Raw genomic sequence first — 21023 nt, forward strand, 5'->3', positions numbered from 1 at the left:
AATATATGGAGGCACCAAGACTATAATATGTAATAATTAGTCGTATTTTATTATTGAACTAGACGCTGCGCTGACTAACTAAATTTTAATTTTTTGCCTTACCTGTTTTCCCCCAGGCCCTACTTAAATACATTTTTTTAACAGCTGTACAAAATATCTTTGAACTTGTTTTAGTATTCGTTTATACAATGGTATTCGTTTGGAATAGAAAATAAATATGAGTTCAAACAAATACCAAGTGGAATTAGTTGTTGGTATTAGAATGGAATAAATCAAATTGACACTTTGGACCTGATCGAGACATAATAATAGACAATTGCTCCATTCAGAAATTCAAATGTCTTTTATCATTGCTATCGGTCAATCCTGCCGACTGAATAGAAGGAGACGAAGGCTGAATTAACTATTTAAGAATATATTATAAAATGTTATTTTAGTTGAAACTTACTGTCTATGTAACCGCCTGGCTTGTGGAAGAGTAGCAGGGTCCTCTTTAAGGCAGTATTCCCGAGCTCCTTTAATGTAATTTCTGATATATGAACTCCAATGTACTACCTGTAAGTGTAGAGTTTTGGTATCTATTAGTAGGTAACTAAACAACCACTAAACTGTTTGAATAGAATTGCTATTCTATATGTACCTACTTGGAGTTTTTTAAAATCATAATCACTGTTTTTAAATCAAAACTCAATATTTGGTATTATGGTATTTAAGTAGGTAGACTGTTCCTTAATTTTAAATTTTACCTCAATATTAGTATAGAAAACCTCATCATCTGCCTTAGATATTTGATTCCTAAGTGATCTGTAGTAGTCATTTTCGAAGAACCACTCCTTAGTTGTATAGTATTGAAGAACTTCTAACCCGTAGTTAACACGCTTCTGTATTTTAATCATACTGAAAAGAAAATAAATTATAATATAGGTACTAGAATCTAATATAACTAGATTGGAATGTTACAGGGATACTGCGATCTGACTAAAATATATTACTCGGCCCTTTATTTTTAAGAAATATATTATCAAACATTTATTTTTATAATCAGTTCAGGATTTAAAATATTGAGTACTTTGATTAATTAGAATCGATATGCAAAAATCACGAAGATAGTCATGTAATAACTTACAAAGTCTTCTGTCCCGTCAAGAATAAGAGAAAATCAACAAAGTACGCGGGTAGTAAGTGTGTGAAAAACACAGCGAGCAAGTGCTGAAGTCTGGAACTCTTTGGAGAGCCTCCCGGATACCACAGGCATACTGAGAACGGGAACTCCTGTACGTGGACACGACCTACAGAACATAAGTAAGTAATATTAATATAGTAACAAAACACGATAAGTTAGTGATTATAAAGCTAGAAGCTTAATTTGCCTTACGCAAAATTCTGCAAAGTGAAAAAAAAATTGGCAAAGTACACTTTGCATAATTCTGTACCTAAAGATTCTAATATTTACCCATATCAAGTGCTTGTCCCCACGTTATAGGATTATGACCGGACTGCGTAATGTTGCAAATTCTGATTTCTTTTGGTCTGGAAAAAATCAATACACAAAATATGTTATTGACTGAGATATTTATCATGTTTATTTTATAAATCGTAATGAAATAATTTGAATCTACGAATAAAAATTGATTCGCTGAACTACTCATAGAAATAGTTTTGAAATTAGTCTTAGTGAGATATCTTTTAGAAAGAATCTATGAAACTAGAGGCTCTTCCTATTGGTGAATATGTGGAAATGAAATGTAATTTGTCAGGATAGTTCAAGGGCGGTTACGCACTCATCTGATCCGAGTACGTGAAATTTCATTCCGAAGAAGTCATAGAACTATTTGTATTGTAGCTTATGACATAAGACTAGATATTTTTTGTAACAGTATTTTCACGGATTCGGAACGGATGAGTGCGTGATTGCTCTTAATGATAAATAAATAATTAAAATGTACTTCCAGGTTAGCCCGCATCCATTTTAGATTGCATCATCACTTACCATCAGGGTTTTTATTTTTTTATTATTCATTATAGGTATACGCTTGACCACAATCACACCTGATGGAAAGTGATGATGTGGCCTAAGATGGGACGCGTTTACCTAGAAGATGCCTATTCACTCTTGTTTTAAAGATACCCGGGTTGTAATTGGTAGGAAACACATATCGCGGAAGAGTATTCGAAACCTTAGCCATACGTATGATGAATGATGACGCAAAACGTTTTGTGCGTGTAGATGGAATGTTGACGACATAAGGATGGAAACTCGCCCGACGTCTTGCGGTTTAGTGGTAAAATGGTGAAGGTTAGATTGCAGTCAAGGGCTAACTTGTATCTGAACAATAATAAAATACGGATTCGGGGTAAAATGTATGGATGCCTACTTTTCCAAGGCTGTGACATAAGCCAAGAGTATGCAAGCGTTCACGGCCATGTCCACGGGAACCACGTCAGCCAGATAATCCTCATTGCAGTGCATAGTTCTGATCACTCCTGTAAAGTAAGAACGTTCATGTGTCACTTCTCGTCCAAAGAGCTACCAACGTTGAAATGGTCCTTTGAACTTAGTTTCGATAACTGCAACGTGTCGCTATAGAGCATTGAGCCTGTGAGCCTGTGAGGGAACTACGTTATTTTATAAAAGCTCAAAATTTCTCCCCGACACAGGTATAGGAACGATCCAGCGACTATGAAGTTTGGATCATCGTGGCTTTGGCAGAAAACAGGTTACAAAGGTGTATAAAATTACTCATTATTTACAGTTACATTATCATAATTTTTTATAACTACTATATTTTCAGATTAATTATGATAATATAAAATTAAGATAATAAGATTCAGTCAAATAATGATAGTATACGGTTCACTGCTGGGCGCTACAGCGTTACCGGAGGATTGAGCAAGAGCAAAAGCTTTGCCAGAGGTTGAGCCCTAGGGCTAAGAGATCGGAAGCAACGCCCTCCTAAGAGCCCTTCGTGTAGGACTTAGGATGACGTTGGGACACATGGGTTTGTTGGATCTGACTAATTCTTACGCCACCGAGACGGTGGTAAGGGATCAAATTCGGGCGATGGACGTAAGAAAACGGACACCTTGTCTTTGCCGGCGAAGACGTTTGTAGCCTGTAGGTACTGATTACGAGGAAACATTGTCATAATTAATTATCGTCAAGAACGTAACTTTATGCGGCAGTTTTAGTTTTTCAAAAATAGGAAGAAAAGTACCGAGATCATTCCTATGAATACGTAATTTTAGTATCGATGGACTTCTAATGAAAAGTTTTGTTCAGCTGCACGAAAGTTAAGAATAAATTTTGTCCCCCTAAAATCGTGCCAAGGGTACATCAAGAGTATGTCTAATGTCTATGGTTAATTACGCGAAATCTTGAGAAACTAATCCTTATCGATATGTCTAATAGTATACTACGTGCATTGTTACCTTTTCCAGCACCAACGAGAAGACCGGTGGGTCCGTTTAGGTTGTCCACCCAACCAGGCATGGGTTCTTTATAAGCAGCTGTCACTGTAAAAATAAAAAATAAAAAAAATCTAGCGTTTAAACTATCGTGAGTGATTTCCACATTACATATCTTACATCCGGCTGTACTCACGTGTTTAGTCGACATTAGCCCGACTAGTAACGTCGACTAAACACGTGAGTACAGCCGGGTGTAAGATATGTATAATAAAATTAATTTTAAAAATAACCTCGAATTTATCTACAGATAGAAAGAAGGCTTTGGTTAACGATTTCTACCTACTAATTACTCAGTAGATTGTCCATTCCCAGCAAGATTTTTGTCCGAGTTGCAGCCTTTGCTTATAATGTAAAGGCCAGTATCTGTGTTTGGTTTGACACCGCGTTATAAGTCCCGCAAATTGCTAATACGCGTGGCCGCCATTTTAGTGATGTCAGCACAAGACTGAAGTTTCGAGCTGATGGTATATTTTTATTTCGGCTGACGTCAAAATGACGTCATTTCGATGTTAAATTCAAATTAATTTCCAGCGCAATAGCAATTTGTGGGACTTATACTTTTGCACCTTCTCATTCTAATGGAGATCCATGCTAAGTAGCAGGCCATCGATGGGTTGACACGAGGATGTTTTTTTTGCAATAAACTTAGCCGTTTTTAGGGTTCCGTACCTCAAAAGGAAAAACGGAACCCTTATAGGATCACTTTGTTGTCTGTCTGTCTGACTGTCTGTCAAGAAACCTACAGGGTACTTCCCGTTGACCTAGAATCATGAAATTTAGCAGGTAGGTGGGTCTTATAGCTGGCTTTAGGGGAAAAATCTGAAAGCCAAATTTAGGGTTAGATCACACAAAAAAAAAATTAAATTAAAATGAAATAATAATTAGTATTTTCAATATTCGAAGTAAGATAACGATATCAAGTGCGGTATCATATGAAAGGGTTTTACTTGTGCATTCTAAAACAGATTTTTATTTATTTTTATGCATCACAGTTTTTGAATTATCGTGCAAAATGTCGAAAAAATATGACTGTAGTACGGAACCCTCAGTGTGCGAGCCTGACTCGCACTTGGCCGGTTTTTTTTATATTTGGCAAGTATACGATGCATAAACATGAGCTTACCAATCGAAGGCCTCGCAATGGCAATCGGGAATTTCCCTGCGTGCTGTGACACCAGATCTTCTGTCAGTGACTTGGTATAAGCGTATGTGTTGGGTTGAGGCTCGATCAGTCTACAAGAAAAAGTAACACTTAAAAACCTTCAGGTCTCGATAGATTTTACCATACACACAGTGAATTGTCTTTCGAAAATGTAGGCTAAAAGGTAGGCACAGCAAACATACTGACACTACTAAAATACGTAACTTGGAAAATACTACTCTTTTCTCAATTTTCACACTATGGTATAGACTTTTAAAGAACTAAGTAAATACTTAATATTATCTAGTCTGCCAAATTTTTAGATGCTCTTTCAAAAATTTCCTTAAGATAATTATGTACCTAGTGAAGTTACCTTCTTACCCTCTAACAAATAAACCTGGAATAGCGGTGGAATAGTTATACTCTGTTTTGTCTTTCTCTGTCATCATTAATTTGACATTTGAAGAAAAAAGACAAAACAGAGTATACCTATTCCACCGCTATTCCAGGTTTATTTGTTAGAGGGTTTGACTTTTAAATCGGTGTGCAAACCTAGCTTTGTTGCTGACTTTACCTCCTTTTTTGGAAGTCTGTTAAAAATTAGTCAAGATTCTTACTTGGGTTGCAAATAGTTAAGAAGGTCGTCATCCATCCACTTGACGCACTGCATGACATTCTGAGGTCTGTGCTTTGCCGGGTAAAGCCTTTCTTCCAAAACCTCGACTTCGCAGCGGCAGTAGGACGTGGAGACGTGGATGAACACCTGCAAAATTATTACAAAACATATATCATCATCATCATCGACCAATAGACGTCCACTGCTGGACATAGGTCTCTTGTAGGGACTTCCACACGCCACGGTCTTGCGCCGCCTGGATCCAGCGGCTCCCTGCGACTCGTCTGATGTCGTCCGTCCACCTAGTGGGGCGGTCTTCCAACGCTGCGTCTTCCGGTGCGAGGTCGCCATTCTAGCACCTTGGGACCCCAACGTCTATCGGTTGTACGAACTATGTGCCCTGCCCATTGCCACTTTAGCTTCGCAACCCGTTGAGCTATGTCGGTTACTCTAGTTCTCTTACAGATCTCCTCATTTCTGATTTGATCACGTAAAGAAACTCCAAGCATAGCTCTCTCCATCGCCCTCCGAGTGACTCTGAGCTTAGCTTTCTTAGCTCAAAACATATATATAACTAGCTAAAGCACGCGACTTCGTCCGTGTGGACTTGAAAACCCTATTTTACCCCCTTAGGGATTGAATATATCAATATCTCCATGCCAATTTTCAGCCCGATCCGTCCAGTAGTTTAAGCTGTGTGTTGATAGATCAGTCAGTCAGTCACCTTTTCCTTTTATATATTTAGATATAGATAGAAGGAAGAGCTGACTGACTGATCTATCAACGTACCTACAGCTCAAACCACGGGACGGATCGTGCTGGAATTTGGCATGCAGAAAGCTATTATGGTGTAGGCTAAGAAAAGATTTTTGAAAATTCAACCCCTAAGGGGGTGAAATAGGGGTTTGAAATTTATGTAGTCCACGCGGAAGAAGTCGCGAGCATAAGCTAGTAGATTTATATAAAGGATTTATAGAAAGGAAAGATTCACACAACATTGAGAACATTATGGAGCACTCTAGGCTTACAGGTTTCCTCACGCTGTTTTCCCTCACCGTTAATGCAAGTAGGTAATTGTCTAACACGCATATAACTCTGGTCCCTGAAAAGTTAGAAGTGCATAATGTATGTAAGTATAGGTACCTAATAGGTACCATTTTATTCGATTTACCTCAAGTTTTTTCATGCCTTCTGCTAATTTCAGCGCTTTCGTAGTTCCAACAGTGTTCATGTTGACTGCATCACGGATAAACATGTCGAATCTGAACACAAAAATAAACAATAATAATTAGTTTTTACTTTTGTATGTCCCCGGCTGAGGTGCTCTTTAGCACTTTTACTAGGCTTCTGAGCAGTCGGGTTTCTTTTACGTTTTAATTACAATTTATATTTTAGGTAGGTATAGGTATGTTTTTGCAAGTTACTATACGTAAAGTTTTGTGGTTGTTTTCATACGAAGGGCGATTCTAATAACATCATGTAATACTAATGTATGGTAGTATTAGTTTAATAGATATTCTAGTGTATTGAAGTGTGGTGCGCAACTGTTCCTATTTTTCAAACTTATAATATTCTAATGATTTTTTTGCAATATATAGAATACAACATAATTATATAAAACCTTAAGCCCGCGACTTCGTCCTCGTGGTTTTAGGTTTTTTTAAATCCCGTGGGAACTCTTTGATTTCCCGTGACCAAAACTATCCCCTATTCCCCGGGATGCAAGCTATCTCCGTACCAAAATTCATCGAAATCGGTTAACTAATGAGCCGTGAAAAGCTAACAGACAGACAGACTTTCTAAATAGTAGAAGAGCTTGTAGTAAGTATAGCTTACTGCTTACCTAACGCAAGCGGCACAATGAAACATGATCTGAGTCTCTCGCTGCAGCATATCCCAATCCTGGTTCGAAATGCCAAGTTCTTCTTGCAGGATGTCGCCTTTGATCACTTGAAGCTTGTCGAAGGATTTTGGAGACTGGGTATGCAAGTTGTCGAAGACCTAGAATTAAATAAATTATAGTTTTAATAGCGACCGACATAACTCAAGGGATTAGCGAGCTGAATCAGGGGAAATGGGTACCTATGTCTTTTTCTGTTCCGTGAAGACGAAGGACGACAAAACAAGAACTTCATAATTATTCTACTCAACGATAGATGGCGTTGTAACACAAACATTCTAATCTAATTTTTTTTCAGTTTAGTGCATGTTTAGTGATACTGATGAGGCTATAAATAATTATTATAAACTTACCCGGCAATGCATGAAATCATCGAGCCTCTCTTTGGTGCCTTGACCTCTTTTCGGTCGCATCAACAGATAAATCTTGTTTAAATCCGGACAACATCTTAGCAGTTTCTCTATGAGAACTTTTCCCATGAACCCTGTTGCGCCGGTGATGAAAATTGTTTTCCCGGCATAGAACTCCGCGACGCCAATAGATGGCGCCATTTCCACCTGAAACAATAAAAATAAATCTATTTAATATAAAAGAAGACAAACATAACGTACAACGTAAATAGAACTCTCACCAATAGATCCTTTACTTATATTAAGTTTTCTCCTTAACTTAAGCTAAAATTCTTTCTTGGTGGGGTTGAAATTTTAGCTAGTAGGTAAGTAAACTGAGTACATACCTACATAAAGCCTACATACTTATATCTTTCTATATATAAAAATGAATCGCTGAATGTGATGCTGATCGCAAATCTCGAGAACAGCTGAACCGATTTCGCTAATTCTTTTTTTATAATATTCCTTGAAGTACGAGGATGGTTCTTACGGAGAGAAAAATTAAAAAAAAATCCTGAAAAAGAATAGACTGTTAGGCGGTACGAAGTTCGCCGGGGGCAGCTAGTATTTTTTAAGTTACATCGTTTTCGACTAATTTGCCAAATTTTGGGAATAACTTAATGGTTATTAATTACCTAACAATCATTCTCAAAACGATTATAAAAAGTTGAAGATGTTTTGCTTTCTTACAATGCAATATAGGTAATTATTATCCACGTCTATTAATTTTCGTCTAAAATTTTCTAATTGGTACCTACAACGTTTATAGAAAATTACTTAAAAACTCGACTTTGATAGGCACGTCTTGATAGGAGCCTAATAAAAATAAAATTTAATGATTTAACGTTTTAGGAGAGTAAAAAAACTGGTCAACTCAGACCACGCCCGGTAGAGTAACCGTACTATGTATAGTTACTAAAAACGACAGCCATTTTCTAAAAATTTTAAATACGTCATATCAAAAACTAGCTTATCCCCGCGACTTCGTCCCGTGGACTACACAAATTTCAAACTCCTATTTTACGCCATTAGCGGTTAGGGGTTGTTTTAAAAAATCCTTTCTTAGCGGACGTCTACGTCATAGCTCTATCTATACATGCAAAATTTCAGCCCGATCGGTCCATAAATTGAGCTGTGCGTTGATAGATTAGTCAGTCAGTCAGCTTTTCCTTTTACATATTATATGTATGTATATAGATAGATAGAGATAGATTGCGAAACCATCACGATTCGAACCTGCGTCATCTCTGGGTATTTACCGCACCCGGAGATCGGATGGGTTTAGGATCCTCAAGGGTGTCTTTAGCTTTTCAACATTACATCAGCTCTTATAGTTTATTCAAAAAAATATGGCAGTGACACACAGACAGAAATGGACGGTACGAAACTGCAGGTATACCTTGTTTTATTAAAATAATATGCAAAGTAAAATATTTAATGCTTAATTTTTTAACCTAAGGCATTTACCTACAAATAATTCAAATTAAAACACGGTGGAAAATAGAAATAAACATACATACATCATCATCATCATCATTATGATCAACCCACCACGGCTCACTACGAGCACGGGTCTCCTCTCAGAATGAGAAGGGTTTTGGTTATAGACTAGGTACCACGCTAGACGCTGGCCAAGAGCGGATTAACAGACTTTACACACCTTTGAAATTTATGGAGAACTCTCAGGCATCCAGGTTTCTTCACCGTTAAAGCAAGTGATATTTAATTGCTTGAAACGCACATAACTCCAAAAAGTGAAAGGTGGAACCCCTGAACTCCCAAATAGAAGGCAGACGTCTTAACCACTAGACTATCACGGCTAATAAACATACACAAGTCATTAATTCAATATTAACGGTGAACCACGCGATGTTCTCATTTTCATAAAACTTTTAATCAATAATCAAGGTCAATTTTACTACGTGTCCACCGAGACTGGACCACGACACGAGTGGCGTAACATGCCCTTGGCATTTCATATTTATATAACTTTTACCTTTCGATCTTGCATTGAAACGACGCCTTTAAAACCTGGCGTTAGCTAATTAGGGAACTCAATTAGACTGACTCATTACCCAAAAAGTAGGTAGGTACCTAAGTAACACGATTGTGAAATTCGATGTAGCTGGAAAAATGATCGCTGGGGCAGCTAGTTAAATATAATATATACTTTTTATCCCGGAAAGTCAAAGAGTCCCCACGGGATTTTTAAAAACCTAAATCCACGCGGACGAAGTCGCGGGCAACATCTAGTATTTCATATTTCCACATTATGTAAATTTAGTGTACAATAAAGAATATTTTACCTCACTTTACTTTACCTAATATATAGAAAGAAGACTAATATCTTTACCTATATTTTAGGTATAAATAATCCGAAAGTGCGTTTGTTTGTTGGTTTATTATTGGTGTGTCCTTCAATCAGGCCATAACGGAGCAAAACGGATCGGGTGATATTTTGCATTGATATAGTTAAAGACCTGGAGAGTGACATAGGCTACTTACTTTTTGCTCTGGGAAATCAAAGAGTTCCCTTAGAATTTTAAAAACCTAAATCCCCGCGAACGAAGTGTTAGGCATCAGCTAGTAGCCTAGTTATTTAAAAGACATGACGTCTTGTTATTTTACTAATTCATTTTATTAATTTTCTCAAAGCTAAGTTCTTGCGGGCTGGATCTATTTTGGATAACTACCTACGTCCAATTTTTTTCTGTGATTGTAAATCTATAATTGAGTACAACATTCTGGAGATTTTTTATATGATGCTGATGTTAAAAATAATATTGATGATGTATGAATTTTTTTAACTCACATTCAAGGCAAAGCTTTGATGGAGTGTGATCTCAAGTGACGAAGCAGTCTAACAGCCGAAATTAATTTAATTAATCCTATCTGTGCCTAATCCGTCGAAAGGTTACTAGTTGTTATTTAGCAAAAATTATATGGTCTTTTTGACCATAATTAACAACTTCGGTTAAGAAGCTTATCGACATTTATCGATTACGGATAGATTGATAATTAATTAATTTCAGCCATTAGATAGAGACGAGTTTTATACTGGAAGGGCATGTGAGTTTTAGTTAACCCATTAGTAGGTACCCTTAATCATTTTCTATGCGTCAGCGCACCGGAACGCTTAATCGATTTGAGGGACGACTTAGGTTGGTAACTGGTATGGTACCCCACAACAAAACAGACCTGAGGCCAGCACTGAAGTGGCAATGGGAAGAACACATTCGAAAAACTGATAAACGTTGGGGTTCCAAGCTGCTAGTAGGTTCTGTTACTCATGTCGGATACGTTAGGTGGACTTCACAAGATAGAACAGAGGCCTGAAATGAATTGACAGATGACTTGATGTGTCGCAGGGAGCCGCTGGATGGCGGCGGCGTAAGACCATGGCGTGTGAAAGTCCTACAAGATATCTATGTCCAGCTGTGGACGTCTATTGCTTGATGAGGATGATGATGACTGACTTACTGATCTATTGAGGGGTGGTTTCGAAATCAATGGATCTAACAACGCACGCTGACGCTGGGTGACAATAGGTTCCTATTGTGGTGTAAACAATCATAAAAAGGGATCTTGGAAAATTTTCCCTGAAGGGGTTAAAATAAGAAATTGATAAGATTTTGAAGAAAATTTGTATGAGATTTCGATATTTTTCAGGTTGTAACCACGAAAATTAGTATTTAGACTTTCAGTTAAAATGAAGAGATACGTGATGAGATTTTTGAATACTCCACCCCCAAAGGATTTTCAGAAATCTCATCCGAGCGAAGCACTGGCGGGTCAACTAGTTATGATAAAATCGCAATGACTGATTAATTATACCTATAGGCGTTTCTGCTTAGTCAATGATTGAGTAATCGTGAGTATGACATGATGATTGCCTATGATGCGAACTCAGTCTTTGTATTCATCTAACAGCTATTAGTACCTTTTGTACTAATCTACTAGCGACCCACCTCTACTTCGCACGGGTAACTATTATTAAAATTTTCGTACGCATCTCAATTTTTTTTTATTAAAATATAATCTATATGTCACTCAGGAATAATGTAGCTTTCTACTTGTGAAAGAATTTTCAAAATCGGTTCTGTGGTTCTAGAGATTACCCCCTACAAACCAACTTACACCTCTTTATAATATTAAGTATAGATTATGCAAATAACGTCAGCACAATACCTACCTACTTAGTTAGTTATTCCTACTGACCGTTCGCTTGCTAGGTAATCTTTCAAGAGATCTAAGCGTGTGCTATGTAAAATTCATTTTGGTTCGCCCATTATTTACGCCATTTTGCGGCTGATTGGAATGAATAATGAATGAAATAATTAATTGTGTTTTATGGATGGATTAGCTAGGTACTAGCTGGAGTGTGATTTTGTGTGGAGTTTTGATTAGTGTCTATATAGGAAACTATATTTTGTTTTTCCGGCTCAAAAGTATTATATGTAGGTACCTACACGGTGAAATTTTTGTGGTTTTAGAGCCGTGGCTAAGTGAATTGCTTTAAGCAAGTACCTACTCTATCCATTTCGACCATGTATCCTACCTTAAAATTACCTACCCTACTCTTAATATTAAAAAAATTTAATAGATAAATTATTCTTTAGAAAAGTTCGCGAAATTAGTAGTGACCTGACGCGTCGTTCTGTCTCAAGAACAGCGCGATTTATTACACTATTTTTTTTTAATCTTTTATTATTATCAGACTTTTACATTTATGTATGTCAGCCATTATTAATGTTTCACACAAATGCGAGAATTTTTTTCATCCCATAAAAGAGCCCAATTTTTCATAACTAACAAGTGTAAGTACTTAGTAGTAGTACTTACTGCTTAGGGCACACTTAGCCAGGCTCTAAAACCACTAAAGTAAAATTTCGCCGTGAATCTATATCTAGGTTGCAAGCAATCGATGTGCTAACTTTCGTCAAGATAGGTTCAACGGTAGAGCCGATAAAGATAACAAACAGACACACATTCCCATTTATAATAAATACTTATTTGTAAGAATGAATGATTTCTGATTTTATTGAAGTTAGAAAATCAATAATCCATGAAGACCTGATTAATAACTTTTAAAGCTTAACATTTACAAAACATACCATCCAGATGCGCATCAGCGTACCCATGACCTATAGCAAAACAAAGAAAAACAGAACCTGCGTAACAGACCATAAAGACGAAACGACATTCCGAATTAGGCAGGTGTAAAAAAAGCCCATATAAAAGAAGACACTGACTCAGATTTATTTTCAAGAAACAGCCTAAAATGCAAGGTGTGAAAATTTTGACTTACATAATAATGAACAAACGGACTAAAACGCTAGGTGTGAAAATTTTGACTTACATAAAAATCAAGAAACTGCCTAAAACGCCTAGGTGTGAAAATTTTGACTTACATAATAATGAAAGAACTAACAATACTAACTTACTAATTAAGGAAAAATTGTAACTAACATACTAACAATCTATGGATCTATGAATGGTCTGAAATAAACGTTTATTTATTCATTTATTTATAATCAACAAACAGCCTAATACGCTAGGTGTGCGAACTTGAGATTTTGCACTTGGTTTTTCTTTGTGAGGGCGTTTGTGCACTCATCCGTGAAATCACGGATTCCGTATAAATACGAATCTAATGAGTACGTATTTGTATGACGGCCACTTCGAAGAATCACGGATATACGAACCGAATACGGATGAGTGCACAAACGTCCTAAAGTAGACCGCCACTAAGAAACTATTTTGAGAAAATCTAACTAGCTTTTAAAAACCTAAATATATTTCAAAAATATATTATATAGGTACCTGAGTAGGAAACAAAATAATGTAATTAGTATGGGCTAGAATAATAATAAGCAGCTGTTTGACGAAAAACCCAGGCACATAAAAATGCGTTGTACGTATCTATAGCTATTGTATGTTCAGTTGCGTTGCAATGCCTAGTATACTTATATGTTACAGTCAGAATTTTTACACAGTGCCGCTGGGTTTTAGTGGGTATTCCGGTCGCCTCTCGGCCGGTGAGACCCACATACCTTCCCTCCAGTTGGTTGGCTGGCTCATGGCTGGTTAGCTGGCTGGCTTCCAGGAGGGGGAATGCGTAAATGCATTTGCCAGCGTTAAAAAAAAAAGGTTCGCCGATTACCTGAGCCACGTTTGACTTTAATCCTATAATGCATTATTATTTACTAGCCCGCAACTTCGTCTGCGTAGATTTAGGTTTTTAAAAATCCAATTTCAAAAAGTATGGCCTATGGGACTCCCCGGGATGTAAACTAACTCTGTACCAAATTTCACCAAAATCGGTTAAACTGTTGGGCCGTGAAAAGCTAGCAGACAGACAGACAGACACACAGAATGGATGAACTTAATGATGATATTCCAGCGAAGAGTTTTAACTGGAATTTTATTCAAAAATACTTTTGACCAACCTCTATAATCAATAGGTCTATACTTTTGACCGATTTTTATAGTTTAAATTAGTTTTGACAGGACATGAGATTTTACTGTAACATAAACCAATCTACATGAAAATAATATAATGCGGTAGTGTACGGACGGGACGAGACGTTCATTTTTATTATAAAATTATGCTAATCTGTTAACAACTGCTTAGACCTATCATGTTTAGGGCCTAGCACACATTGGCGCAGCAACCAATAGGTACACTCTCGAACATTTAGCATACAGTTTCCCACTTGTGGCTAGCGTCAAAGACAACATAAGTATATTATTTCTACAATTATTAGAAATAGATGATGCCGCGATTTCGCTCGCGTGGATAATAAATGCGTTTTTTAAGACCTCTCTCTCTCTCTCTTTGTTTTCCAGAATAAAAAGCAGCGTATCTTCATCTCTAGGATGCAAGTTAGGTATCTCTGTACTATATAAACCATTTCAACTTTGTCCGCGTCGAATTAGGCTTTCAAAAATCCCGTCCCGGAAAAAGTAGCCTGCCTGTGCCCCCAATGTAAGTTGACTCTGTACCAAACGTCAATTAATAGGTTAAATGGATGTGCTCTGAACACGTAGGAGACAGACAGACAGATAAATTTTGTGGTGTGGTGACCTGTTAATCATACTATGGCAAGGGTTTTCTTGGGATAGTAATACAATGAGACCAATACCTCTTGTAAGACAGAACTTCAAACTGGTGACTTTTTACTCTTTACATAAAACTTATTATAGTTTTCGAACACCATGAGAGAATGTTATATGCACCCTACAATTAAATACGAGATAACTATAGTTTTGTTACAAAATCCATAAAAACAATAAGTCACACGCTCTGGATTCTAGCCTATAAGTATTTCTCACAGCACGTGGGAAACTGCGTTGTTAGGTAGGTTTTAAAACAGAAATATGTGACGGAAGGGCAGTGGAGGCAACGTGTCAACCACGGCTCAAAACGGCACCAACATCATGACCAATCCATCGCCGTCTCACTACGGAGAACGGGCAGAGTAAACTATGGTACGGGTCTCCTCTCAGAATGAGAAGGGTTTGGCCATAGTCTACCACGATGGCCAAGTGCAGATTAGCAGACTTTACACATCCGTTGAACACAATTATGAAGAACTATCAGGTTTCCTCACGCTATTTTTCGTCACCGTAAAAACAAGTGTAGGTATGTTTAAAACGCATACCGTAACAAATAAGTTAAACGCGCACAACTCCGCAAAATTGAGTTGAGTAGAAAAATTTCGTCAAGATCGTTTAAACAGATGAGCCATGAAAAGCTAGCAGACGGACAGACAGACGCACTCTCGCATTCATTAATAGGTATACCTAACAATATTAATTATTATTATAGTATAGTAGGTATGTGACAAGTTGAAATGGCAATCGGGGAGGGACACCCGCACAGCCCCCGCGCTCACCCGGTGCGGACGAGCGCGGGTGACGTGCAGGTATGCGGGACGTCCCCCCGCCTCATACCCCGATTGCTATCTCAACCTGTCGCGGACTATACTTATGTATATGTAGTATGGACAAGAACCCGGGATCCCACAATATACAAGGCCACAGCGTACACGAAAGCGTCAAAGAGGGCGCGGTCAAAAAAATCCTTTTAGGTACCTTCAAACAAGCGTAAAGCAAAGATACGACAACTGCGCAACCTTTGGGGTATAATTGAACCGTGGCCGTCGACTTCTTTACGTCGAATTACTGAGATTTCAGAGTATAATATGAGACTAAGTATAATATGTATGTAATTAATTGGTCTACCTACCTACTTGATCTTTTCTCTCGATTTCATAAAAAAATATCTTGTTTAGGGAAGTAAAAGTAATAACTCCAAGAAGTTCAAGCCGGTGACCTATTCTGAAACATCCATTAATTTATTCTTCCCCATTTGACGTCACGTTTTATTTGTAAGTAAAAGAAAAGTCTTTTATTTATATCGACAGGCGATCACACATGTAAACATTATAGGACTGTAGTGTACGTAAAAAGGAAGTGCAAACATTCCTGACAAACCCTTGGGGGAATTCAAAAAGACCTTTTTATTTTTAATGTCAAAAAATATGAAAATGTATGCACCTATGTTCGTCTGCCTAAGTTTAAGTGAATATTTAGAAGGATCAGAGGATCTGTAGATATTATTATGGGAAGATAAAACTAAACTGTTTTTATGATATGACTAGCTTATGCTCGCGACTTCATCCGCGTGAAATACACAAATTTCAAACCCCTATTTCACCCCCTTAGAGGTTGAATTTTCAAAAATCCTTCCTTAGTTATCCTTACTTACGTCATAACTCATAATAGCTATCTGCATGCCAAACTTCAACCCGAACCGTCCAGTAGTTTGAGCTGTGCGTTAATAATTAATTAATGTGCGTCAGTCAGTCAGTCAATCCTTTTAAATATTTAAAGATTACTGTACAATTTATCGATGGTTAGTGTTCATAGGTAAATAAGCTAATTGCCATAATAAGCTCTTATTGTAAATAAAGATGGTGTATTTTAGCGTTTAAAATTTATTATAAGATATTATTTATAAGATGGTGTATGTTTGTTGGTTTTTCATATTTTCCGCAGCAACAACGAAGCAACGGATCGACGTGATCTGTGTATACATATTAAAATACTAGATGATGCCCGCGACTTCGTCCGCGTGGAATTAGATTTTTAAAAAATTTCTTGGGAACTGTTTGATTTTCCGGGATGAAAAGTAGCCTATGTCCTTCCCCGGGATGCAAGCTATCGCTGTAACAAATTTCGTCAAAATCGGTTGAACATATGGGCCGTGAAAGGCTAGCAGACAGACAGACAGACAGACAGACAGACAGACAGAAAGACAGACAGACAGACATACTTTCGCATTTATAATATTAGTATGGAGTATGGATATATGTACTAACTATATTTGTACGACGCCATGGCTAATGTGCTGGACTGTTTTTTAGATTTAACATCTTATGTACCACATTATGCAAATAAAGAATTATTCTATTCTATTCTATTCTATTCTACTACTTAAAGAGCCTGAAACTGATAGTCTACCTGCCTCCTAGAAAATGGGTTCTTACTTCTCACAGCATTATACCTAAATTACCAGCTAAATTCTCTCGGACGAAGATGCGGGCATAAGCTAGTAAGCTAGTGAGTTTTAAACCACGTACCTACTTAATTAGTCACGGTTGAGGTCACGATCCATCAGTTAAGTGACTATTAGAGTTAACATAACACTCCACTATAAAAAGACGAGTTGTAACTTGGGTACCTAGTTACATATATTACATACATACATATGTACATATTGGCATTGTTTCTACTAAATATTTATCTACAGCAGATGATCTCACATAGAGTCAACTAGCCCACCCACCCCGGTTTCGCTCGGGTGGAATTTCCCAAAATCCTGAAACACGTATTTCTTTATTTATGACCGAAAACCCAAATATCAATTTTCATAGGAATAACTTGAAAAATGACGAACTAGTAGAATTATCGAAAAGCGTCGTTCCGTGCTCCATTGCGGCGTGATTGAAGGACAAACAACAAACAAAATCACTTTTGCATTTATAATAATACTAGCTTATGCCCGCAACTTTATGCGTAGACTACACAAATTTAAAACCCCTGTTTTATCCCTTTTGGGATTGAATTTTCTAAAATCCTTTCTTAGCGGATATCTGCTTCACAATAGCTATCTGCATGCCAAATTTCACCCGATCCGTCCAGTAGTTTGAGCTGTGCTTTGATAGATCAGTCAGTTAGTTAGTCAACTTTTCCTTTTATATATTTAGAAGATGAATAATGATAAATTAAGGGTGGTGGTCTAATAAGATACCTAATACATATATGCCTACCTCTAGAGTCTCAATAGCTCAATGGTTACAGGAGCGGACTGAAATCGGAAAGGTCGCCGGTTCAAACCCCACCCGTGTTACTCTTGTTGTACCCACTCCTAGCACAAGCTTAGCGCTTAGTTGGAGGGGAAAAGGGAGTATTAGTCATCATTGGCTGATATTCTTTAAAAAAAAACTACATGCAAAACCATGGGATCGGATGTAGGTATTTGGTGTAGACAAGGATGTGCTTTTGTTCTTTTGTTCTTTGACTTTTGTTCTCCAGCTCATCAAATATTATAAAGCATTATTGTTTAGATTAAAAATCACTACCTATGTGTTAATTATATTTTAATTAGTTTTTTTCCCAAGAGATTCGATTAGATATTAAACATCAATTTAAAACACATTATAATTTACGTCAAACAGTTAGGAATGCAATAACTCGTTTCCTTTAAGGACTAGAGAAAATACTAGAGCCAATTTAAGATAACGGGATGGGCTCGCAAAGAATTATCCTGGCTGCTCAGCACGGGATTGGAGCCTGTAGTCGTCGCATCATCTTCGCGGACATGTTTATAGTTCAGTAAGTAGATCAATAGGGCGATTGTCTAAAACCTGCATCAATCATTATTATAACCTTTGTATTAACCACAGTTACCTACCAGAAGCCATGATGAAGACAGTAGTAGTGCCCATTATCAAAAACAGAACAGGCGATGCGGCGGATAGATCCAACTACAGGCCGATATCGCTAGCGACGATAGTAGCTAAGGTGCTGGACAGTTTGCTTGAGGCACAGCTGAGTAAGTCAATTAAAATACACGACGCTCAGTTCGGCTTTCGGCCTGAACTCTCTACAGAAAGCGCAATTCTGTGCCTCAAGCAAACTGTGAGGTACTATACCGACAGGAAAACTCCTGTGTACGCATGTTTTTTGGATCTATCCAAAGCATTTGACCTAGTGGCTTACGACGTCCTGTGGGACAAACTCGAAAAGGAATCTACTTTAAGACCAGAACTGATTTCTCTATTTAAATACTGGTACGGTAACCAATCTAATGTGGTTAAATGGGGAAATGAACTCAGTGACCCATACAAAATGGAGTGTGGAGTAAGGCAGGGAGGGCTGACGTCCCCTGGGCTGTTTAATCTATATGTGAACCAGCTGATTGAGAGGCTCAGCGGAGCTGGTGTCGGGTGTTCGATTGATGGCGTAAGCATGAACAATCTTAGCTACGCGGACGACATGGTTCTGCTGAGCCCCTCGGTCGGGGGTCTTAGAAAGTTGCTGCAACTCTGTGAGGAGTATGCCGGGATGAATGGACTCAGTTACAACTCTAATAAAAGTGTGTTCCTTGTTTTCAGGGGAAAAAACAAAATAACTACTTTTAAACCAAAAATACAACTATGTGGTAATTCCCTGAAGCAAGTGACTGAGTTCAAGTATCTCGGACATGTAGTAACCGACAGCCTGAGGGACGACAGTGACATGGAACGTGAGCGCCGGGCTCTGTCGGTCCGAGGCAATATGTTGGCCCGCAGATTTGCGCGATGTACTGGACAGGTAAAGCTGACCTTATTTAGGGCTTACTGCCAGTCATTCTATACGTGCAGTCTGTGGACGAACTACACGCAGCGGACCTACAGTGCCCTGCGCGTCCAATACAACAATGTGCTGAGGGCGGTGTTGAGAAAGCCTCGCCACTGCAGTGCGTCGGCAATGTTTGCGGATGCTCGCGTGGATGATTTCTACGCGATCATGCGCAAGCGTGCCGCGTCCATGATGAGCAGGCTGTTGAGGAGTACCAACACTCTTCTCAGCGCATTGTCCACGAAATTGGATAGCCCTCTCTGGAGGTGCTGGAGTGGTGCGCACATAGGTGCAAAGAGACCCCCGCGGGAATTATAAATAGGATTAGTTTTAATTTTAGTAGAATTAGTTGTTAAGTTAAGTTTAAGCTAGTAATAAGTAAGTACTAACATAGGTTAAGGAATTGTTTCTGTACTAACACACAATTATGGGTGTACTTATGCCTGCAATAAAAGTTTATTTATTTTATTTTATTTATTTTATAATCTCAATTGTTCTGATTGGCTGAATTTGTGCCATTCTTGTTGCAACAATGCATTGTAGCCAATAGTGAGCGAGCATTAACCAATCAGAGATGATTGCGATCGTGACATTGTAGCTGTCAAACAACCTCGGTAGGTCCATAGGTGTGAAGTCCCAATCTAAACTAGACAGCGAGGCAGACTAGACCCTTCTCCCTTAAACCATTCTGACAGAAGACCCGTGCTTAGTAGTGAGCCGGCGACGGGTTGTTCATGATGATAAAGTGGATTATCTAAGTCATAACATTTTCAAGAAAAAAATGCAGTGAGGTTAGCTTGGAAAAGTAGATGCCTATAGCCTATATGAAGGTATATTTATTTATTTATTGACGAACTGACCCGCCCCGCTGAAAGACACGGGTGGATTTCCCAAAAATCCTAAAATAAGTACTTTAATTTTTAACCAAATACCTTGGAAAATGGCAGACTTTTATACAAATTTTCATCTCTATTTAACTGTCTTACGGGTGAAATTTCGGAAAAAATTTCACGATGAATGCACTACGCTACGGCATTTAATTTTTTTTCCCCAGCGACTTATAGAGAGGGAGAGCCAGCGCGTGCCAGACCTTATATTATACTTTGACGTTTTAAGATTTTTTACTCCTTTATTGCTTGTTATCTCCCAAAGCCACCATGATTCAAACAAACATAACGTGGGCTACTTTTTAACCGACTTTCAAAAAATGGAGGAGTCAGCCCGGGAATGGGCTACTATGGATAGGCTGTTCTCGGAAAAGTTCTCGAGATCGGGATTTTTAAAAACCTAAAACCACGCGGGCGAAGCCGCAGACATCAGCTAGTCTAATTAAGTACACTAAGATAACAAAATCTCATTCGAAAACTATCGATATTATACCTCTTGATTACCTACTGGCATCCAAATCACGCTTTAAAAGATACTTACTGGTATCCATAAAATTTTATGACAAATTTTTAGGACGGAAATTCGTTTTTTTTTCTCTTTTTTGCACACCTAAAGGGCAGACTTAATATCTCTAACATTGACTTGTTCTCTACTTATTAACTTATTCTCTAAGGTCAGACAATTACCTAAACCAAAACAAACGAAGAC

At 37.9% G+C, this 21023-nt stretch overlaps 1 pseudogene; it reads right to left on the reverse strand.

Moving 5' to 3' along the window:
* Positions 1–21023, reverse strand: part of LOC117985323 (uncharacterized) — a 49997-nt pseudogene that overhangs the window by 18282 nt on the left and 10692 nt on the right.

Source organism: Maniola hyperantus, chromosome 9 (assembly GCF_902806685.2).
Source record: "Maniola hyperantus chromosome 9, iAphHyp1.2, whole genome shotgun sequence".
In the NCBI taxonomy this organism is placed as follows: Eukaryota; Metazoa; Arthropoda; class Insecta; order Lepidoptera; family Nymphalidae; genus Maniola; species Maniola hyperantus.